Source organism: Drosophila obscura, unplaced genomic scaffold (genome assembly GCF_018151105.1).
Source record: "Drosophila obscura isolate BZ-5 IFL unplaced genomic scaffold, ASM1815110v1 contig_213, whole genome shotgun sequence".
In the NCBI taxonomy this organism is placed as follows: Eukaryota; Metazoa; Arthropoda; class Insecta; order Diptera; family Drosophilidae; genus Drosophila; species Drosophila obscura.
In genome coordinates, this window is record NW_024542805.1 from 133347 (window position 1) to 141828 (window position 8482).

The following is an 8482-nucleotide window of genomic DNA, read 5'->3' on the forward strand; positions in this document are numbered from 1 at the left end:
AGAGGGAGGGTAGCTCTCTCCACATATTGAACAGGTAATATTTACCATTGGAGTATCCATTCTAGGACGTTTTGCGGTTCCTGACGTTGACGGTCCTTGTTGGTTAGTTGTTTTAGAGTTTTTGCTCATTATGATTTCGAAGGCATTTCGACGATCCGAGCATAGAGAGTAAGGGCTCTGTTAAATCCATGGACTTAGAGCATCTGTCACCCTTAATTTGTTTCCGGAGACCTGAACAAATTTCATAATGAGAGTCCAACTCCGTTGACTCTAAAGATTTATAGCACAGCTTACACTCAAAACCACTTTTACTATTCAAAGTGGACAAAGAGTGTTTTCTAAATGACGTTCTATTTATCTTCTTAACTCCTACTTATTCGTTTGTAACCAAAAGATTCAATACCTGCTTTCAAACCTATTTCAAACGATTTCTACTGGTGGTGAATCAATAAACCAATAAATAACTTCAATAGCACCTGTATACTACCTAAAATCCACTTGTTCTTTTTGTGTAATCCCCGCTTAGAAAAACCTGATTCAAACGAATCCTATGATTCTCTTGGGGATGAAACATTTGAGAAAGTGAAATTCACCCAATCAAAAGTAAGGGAAACATTGAAAACAAAATATTTTTAAATTTAGTATTATATTTAATATATGTATATATTATAATTTGAAAAATACATCGAGCTATAATATTATAAATAAGATTCAGCCTCAATTCTTTCAACAGCTGCTATTATCTCAGCGTCATCTTCGTCCCGAAGTAGATCCTGGAGTCGTTCCCTTATACCGCAGTTTTGATCATCAATCAAATTGAAAATATGGTCATCATCCGGGAAAACGAATGGCGTTTCAACCATGGAGTCCTCGCCAACATATTCCTCAAAAACGAATTGAGGTGCAATCATTAGGTCATCATCCTCACTATCATCATCCCATTGAGTCTCATTGATAGGATCCCAATTCCTCTCTAGATATTTTTGGGTTTTAATTCCAAAAATCCGGGAAAGGTCTACGAAGTCTGGTTGAGAATCCAGATTTATGGCTTCCTCCGGTTGCGAATCAATAAAAATTATCTGTAGGTCATCCATCTTTGTATACAGTTTATCAGTTTTTGTAATAGCTTATAGTAATAGCTATATAGCTATATAGGCCCCTATGATTTTTTAGAATGCATTAAAGAAAAAAGGACTATGATTAATTTACATTAAAAAAAAAATTTTACATATTACATTTTACATTTTTTTGCTACATCAGCTATCTACATCTACACATACAATGTATATTCTACATCTAACATGTAGATTATACATGTACCATTTATATTCTACATCTCCTCCGCTAGGAGTTGCTCGCGCACTGAACGCGGCAGAGTGTGCGAGCGAGAAGGAAAATGAGTTGCTGGCCGTTGGAAGGAGGGGGCAGGGGAAGCAACTGAAAATTAATTTCGTCATTCTGGCTATAATTATGATCCGATCTGATTCAGATTCGGCAATCTGGTAGATATGGTCATTCTCTACGATACTGCGTTTATCGTTTAGTTTTATCGTATCTTTAAAAATGTGCCTGCCACAGATTTTCGTTCTTTGTGGGTGCGGAAGGGGGCGGGGCGAAATTTTGAAATACACTTGTAGTAGTGGAATATCACATGAGTCTGGAAACCAAATGTGGTTGCCCTAGCTTTTATAGTCTCTGAGATCTAGGCGCTCAACAAGACAGACAGACGGACAGATAGACAGACGGACAGACAGACATGGCTATATCGACTCGGCTATTGATGCTGATCAAGAATATATATACTTTATGGGGTCTCTGCGTTACACACATCCACTTTTACCACAAATCTAATAGACCCCTTAACTCTTTTTTGAGTACGGGTATAAAAAGGTTTAAGGTCATCAAGGTCCTTTTACAGGCAAATGCTTCTGAGGAGGTCCAGAGGGCGACGAGGGCTGTGTGGGCGATTTCGGGGGAAACCGGATGAAAAAAATCCCAAGACCGTGTTTCGTTTCAAAGTATATTCAGAATGACGCTCGATTTTTCACATTTTTTCTCGGTAAATCTACAACTCTCCCGCAAGGTGGATAAAGCCAGGTGAGGCCGTGGCTTTATAAGTGGTTAGGGACGCTGCGAGTCGAACGCGAACATCCCGCCGCCCTTGCAATATATTGAAAATTATGGAAAGTCCACTGCTGCAGAAAATTTCAAGGCCGGCACCCGCCCGACAGCGTCCAGCGACAAAACAAGCGAAAGCGGCTAGGAAGGTGTCGGTGGATAAGTCGGACGTGGCCTCTAGGTGGATGGCTTTCGTGGTGAAACATACGAACACGCACACATAACCTTTGGTTATGCGGCATGCGCGCCCGGTGAAGCTCTTTACGTCGAAGGGACCGGCGAAGTCGACTCCGGTGTATGTTAATGGTCTGGAGAATGTGACTCTTGTGCACGGGAGGTCACCTATTAATTGGGTTTGGAGTCGCTTGCGATGGATTACGCATACCTTACAGGATTGCAGTGCGGCCGCTATCTCTGCCCTACTTGGCTTCTTGGAAATGTTTACTGACTCTCCTCTGCATCGTTGGATGAATCGCTTTACATAGGTAAGCACGCGCAAAGCGCACCCGAGATCCGAGAATGGGCTGAGGATGTCAGAGGATGTGCTAGTTGAATGCAGCCCCTTGACTGCTCGCTTCTCCAAGTCAGTCTCCGGGGATGAGTCCAGTGCCACGGCCACTCTGACTGCGGACAGCGCAGCCAGGCAGGACCATGCCATCACATGTCGTTCGCCGCGAAGTCGATGGGTCCTAGACCACGGCTGGCTAGGTCGGCAGGATTGTCTTCCGATCGAATATGACTCCATAGCTCGCCAGAGTTACAGTTCCCTATCTTGGCCTGGTCCATTCGCACACTGGCTTGTTCAGCCAGGCCTGCACAATGGTAGAGTCGGTCCAGAAGAACATCTGGCTAGTGTCTAGCGGCATCTGTGGATGGCAGCGGACAATTCTGCCAGAAGGACCGCTCCGCACAGCTCAAGTCGAGGCAAGGATATCGTCTTCACGGGGGCCACGCTAGTCTTAGCTGTCAGGAGAGAGCAGAATATGCCATGTGGCCGCTCCACTCGGACGTAGATCGCCGCACCGTAGGCACGCTGAGACGCGTCGCAGAAGCCATGAATCTGCACCTTGGCAGTCGGATTGACGTTTATCCACCGTGGGATGTAGATCTGCTGGATGGCCGGAGAACTCTGCAGGAAAGTCTCCCATGTTTGACGCAACCAGCACACTTCCTGCATGAACATCTTAGCTTGGATTACAAAGGGGGCAAGCCATCCCGCTGGATCAAACAGCTTCGCAATCTGGGACAGCACATTGCGCTTCGTGCAGGACTCCCGATGGATTTATTCGGGAGGGACGAAGAAAAACTCGTCGGCACTAGCTTGCCATCGGATACCCAAGGTCTTTGCGATACGGCTTTCTTCGAGCTCAAGGAAATCAGCTCCCAGTAAGTGGTCGAGAGGTATGTCGCTCAGCACGCCCTTCTGATTTGCGGTCCATTTTTGGAGTGGAAAGCCGGCGGAATCGAGTGCTTCTCGCAACTCGGCGATGGCGGAAATTGCCTGAGGCTGGGTTTGTGCACCAGCTAGAACGTCGTCTAAGTACATGTAATTGGCCAGGATGTCGCTTGACATTGGGAACCTAGGACGCACTTCATGTGCAAGTTGCCTTAGGACGCGAATGGCGAGAAATGGCGCGCAGTTGACTCCGAAGGTGACCGTATCGAGTTCATAGTCGCACGCGTCCCCGTTAGGATTGCGAAAGATTATCCGTTGGAGTGTGTTGTGGCGCCACGAGGATCTGCCGATACATCTTATTGAAAACGTATCGGAATACGTGTAACGTTTAACCCGCTGTGTAGGCAAGATGTAAATCATAGCTTTTGGACGGAACGCTAATTGATATTCCGGCTGCTGGCTCGTCGGCTCCGAGTGTGGTGTTTTTTCCCAAAGCTAAGGCCTACTATATTATTACCTTAAAATTCTAACGCGTGCACAATAAACAAGCCATTAATAACCGGACGGAAAAGCACAAAACCTAAAACAAGAAGACAATAACGGGAAAACAGACTACATTCCTCAGATGTATTTGAGGAACACTTTCCCCACCCCACCTTGGTCTTGTTTTTGCCATGTAACCTAATTCCAAGACCCCTTTTTGTTTTGGGGCATTCTGCTGAAGATCAAAACATGTCTTGCTACTCAGACACTATAATAATTTATTTAATACTAAAACACTAACTTTTCATTCTGTACTCTTTCAAATAATCCCGTAATGTTTTTCCCCCAGGTTTCTATATATAAATTAATTACCAATAAATAAAAATATTCAGACTTAAGGTTAGGTTAGGTTAACCCAGACGGCCCTCACGGGGCCACGCATAGGCCAATATGGCCCTTAGTTGTCCGGATGGGGGTGTATGAACCTTTCGAAAATATTTATGAAGTTTTGAAGTCCTTAAGGATCGAGGTGTTTTTGGCAAAGGCTAGCAGTTCCCCTGGTGTCCTCTTGGAGGCATCTTCCAGTGATGCCAGTACCGGGGCGCCCAGGTATATTCTCCTAGCCCTTGAGAGAGCCGGGCAGTTGCAGATAAGATGTTCCAGGGTTTCAGTTGCCCCGGATTCCTCGCATTTCCTGCAGTGGCCACGGTTGGTGATGCCTAGTTTGACAGCATGTGCCGCGGCCAGACAGTGACCTGTGAGTATTCCCACCAACATTCTGCAGTCCTTCCGTGGGAGGTGCAGTATGTAGTGGCTGAGTTTCCTGTTGCGCTCCTTGCACATGGTTTTTGAGGTTCTGCAGGTGGTGGTTCTGCTCCACCTGCTTCTTGCCTGTGTGTCGGCCCGTTTCTCTAAATCGCTTTGGAGCGTTCTAAGGGAGACAGGCACGTTCTCAGTTCTGTCGTTTTCCAGCCCGACGCCGTCCTTAGGCAGACCGTCCGCCATCTCGTTGCCATCGATGCCTTGGTGGCTGGGAACCCAGTAGATCCGCACTGACTTTGTCGTGCTTAGGATATCTAGTGCCTCCCTGCTTGCCAAGACATTTCTGGAACTGACCGCCGACGACTGCATGGATCTTAATGCCGCCTGGCTGTCCACGAACAGGTTGATCACGTCGTGTGGACGATTTCTGTATGGCTAAGACTTCCGCCTGGAATATGCTGCATTGGTCCGGTAGCTTATAGGACAGCCTTATCTCAGGGTCTGTACAGTATATGCCTGCTCCTACTCCTCCTTCCATCTTGGAGCCGTCAGTGTAGATGTTGAGGTGTTGAGTCTGGTCCCGACCCCTTTTCCAGTCGTCGGGCCCCATGTATGAGGTTGTTTTTACATCCAGGCCAGTTTGGGGGATCATGTAGTCAGATATACTGGTCATGTCTCGGCCAATTGAACTGTGCCCGAATCCTTGTAGAGACATATTGCCTGATGCTATTAAGCGTTGTGCCGCCTTTCCTGCAGTCAGTTGAGCGTGGATGTCCAGGGGGTGTATTCCGATTATGGTTTCGAGAGCTTTTGTTGGGGTTGACCTCAGCGCCCCTGTAATGCAGAGCAGTGCCTGCCGCTGGGTCCTTTCCATAAGCTTATTTTACGTCTTCTTTTCTTTCGCTTGCCACCACACTAAGACTCCGTACAGCAGAGTCGGTCGCACCACCGAGATGTAGATCCAGTGCATTAGAGCGGGTGACAGGCCCCATGTGCTGCTAAGCATCTTCTTGGATGCGTATAGCGCAATGGTGGCCTTCTTCACCCTTTCCACTACATTGGGCCTCCATGCCAGCTTGCTATCCAGTACTATGCCGAGGTATTTGACTTGTGCTTTCGGGGTCAGCCTGGTTTTATCAATTTTCGGGGGGATCCATGCCGGTACCTTGTATCTCTTGGTAAAGAGGATGAGGTCCGTCCTGTCCGCGTTGATACTGAGTCCTACTTTTCCTGCCCACTCACATATCTCCCTGAGTGTTGATTCCATTATGGAGCTGAGGGTCGATGGACATATTCCCGTAATAATTATGCTTATGTCATCTGCATAGGCTGTTATTTTTGGGGCTCTCCTCTCGAATCTCTTTATTAAGTCGTCGACCACCAGGTTCCACAGGAGGGGCGACAGGACCCCACCTTGTGGTGTGCCTCTATGCGCCCCCCTCACCATGGAAGCGGTGCCCCACTCTGATTGCACCCGTCTGCAACTTAGAAGGTTCTTTATCCAGAGGTTGATTGCGGGATGTGTGTTGGTCGCTTCTAGGCGGTCTATAATAGCGTTCGTAGTGACGTTGTTGAATGCTCCGGATATGTCTACGAACACTCCTAGAGCATACTTTTTATTATGGAGGGCTCTCTCGATGGTGGCTACTAGCGAGTGCAGTGCCGTCTCTACCGATTTCCCTTTGGTGTAGGCATGCTGGTTGGTTGACATCAGTCTCCCTACATCATTCCTGATGTGTAGATCCAGCAGCTTTTCTAGTGTTTTGAGTAGAAAGGATGTAAGGCTTATCGGTCTATATTCCTTGGAGTTCATATGGCTGCACTTTCCTGCCTTTGGAAGGAAGACAATCCTCGAGGTCCTCCATTGGATAGGGATATAGCCTGTGCTCAGGCAAGATGAGTATATTGCAGAGAGCCATGGGGTGATCACGTCTTTGGTCACCTGTAGCATGGCTGGGAATAAACCGTCTAGTTCAGGTGCTTTTGTACCCGCAAAGGAGTCTATAGCCCAGTGGATTTTCTTAGACGATATGAGACCTGTTGGGGGATGCTCTTCCTCAGTTACTAGGTCCTGATGCGTTGTAGCGTCAGCAACCTCGGTGCATCCTGGGAAGTGAGCTTCCATTAATGCTAATAGGGCTTCTTCACTGCCCTCAGTCCACTGTCCATCTTCTCGCTTCAGCTGACTCTGTATGGTAGGTTGCTTTGATAGCAGCTTCCGAAGTCTAGCCGTTTCTGGGACTTTCTCGATATTGGAGCAGAAGTTCCTCCACGAGTTTCTTTGTCTGGGCCCTTTGAGTTTCTTATGGTACTTGTGTTCATGAGAAGGATGGTCTTTCAAGGTCTCTTCAGCCGGGAGATACCAAAGTATTTTTTACTTTTCCCAGTTTGTGTTCGGAAATTAGATCTAGTACGTTGGACGAGGTGGCACCTACGAAGGTGTGTTCCTCCCCTACGTTTGCTACATCTAGGTTAGTTGATAGTATGAAGTCTAGAAGTGACTCACCTCTGTCGTTGATGTCGGGGCTTCCCCACACGCTGTGGTGGGCATTGGCGTCCGTACCAACCAGAAGTTGCTGGTCTTTCGGGCTGGCATCCGCCACCAGACTCCTTAGCTCTTCCGGTGGAGCTGGCCTGTCGTGTGCCATATAGCAGGAAGCTACCATAAGGTGCTTTTCCTCGCTTTCTAGCATCACAGCAGTCAGGTCATCAGTGCTGTAATGAGACAAAAGGTAAGCATGGATGCCCTTCCGTACGAGTACGGCGGTTCTGGTCCTGCTTACCGATGGTGAGTGGAAAAGGTTGTAGTTAGAGGACTTTAGTCCGGCCACAGCGTTGCCAGAGGCAATCCATGGCTCCTGGACCAGAGCTATGTCGACGGGCCCTTGCTCCATGGCGATGAGGAGCTCCGTCGACGCGAGTTTGCTTTTATGGAGGTTGAGCTGCAGCACCCTCACTGACATGGGAGGCTGGCTCAACTACACTCGACGGGTTGACTATTATTGTCAGGTCTCCGTCCTCCTCTTCTTCGGAGTCGTCCAGCGCCATACCCTGAGCGGCCTCCACGATGGACTCCAGACCGAGGTCCTTCTCCACCTCGCCTGCCTGCAGGGTGTGCGTGTCCTTGTCTTCGGGGTGGCGCTTATTGAGGCGCCATTTGCGGAATTTGTGCAAAGTGTAGGCGGCCCTCCTCTACCTTCTGCTCGGCCCAGACTAGCTTAGACTTCCCCTCTTGGGAGATGTCTTCTCTGCCTTGGAGCCGGTTTCGGATCTTGAGCGCCGCCTTGTCTTGGGCCTTAGCCTTCATCCCCTCCCTAGAACGCTTCGGCCCTTCCCTACGCAGGGAGCTGGAACCTGGTTCAGGCGAGCGGAGAAGGCTATCTTCCTCCGTCTTGCTGACCGAGAGCACGCTCTCCAGGTCCGAGTCTGTCTCGACTAAGGCACCTGTGCGGCTCAGCTTGGAGTGAGTCGAGGAAGAAACAGTTTTTAAAGCGGACAGGTGATGCTCGTATATTAAGATATCCGAGGAAGGTGGAATATACGAGCAAGTAATGAAAACGGAAAAGCCTGGGAGAATCAGTTATACGCACAGGAATTCCAGGTCTTGTTGAACCTGGACCATGAAATGTTCCGACGTGAAGATTGAGTCCACTGCAATAAGGACCCCACCTCCACGTCGAGACGAACGGTCATTTCTAAAAATTGTGTACCGACCTGCCAAAA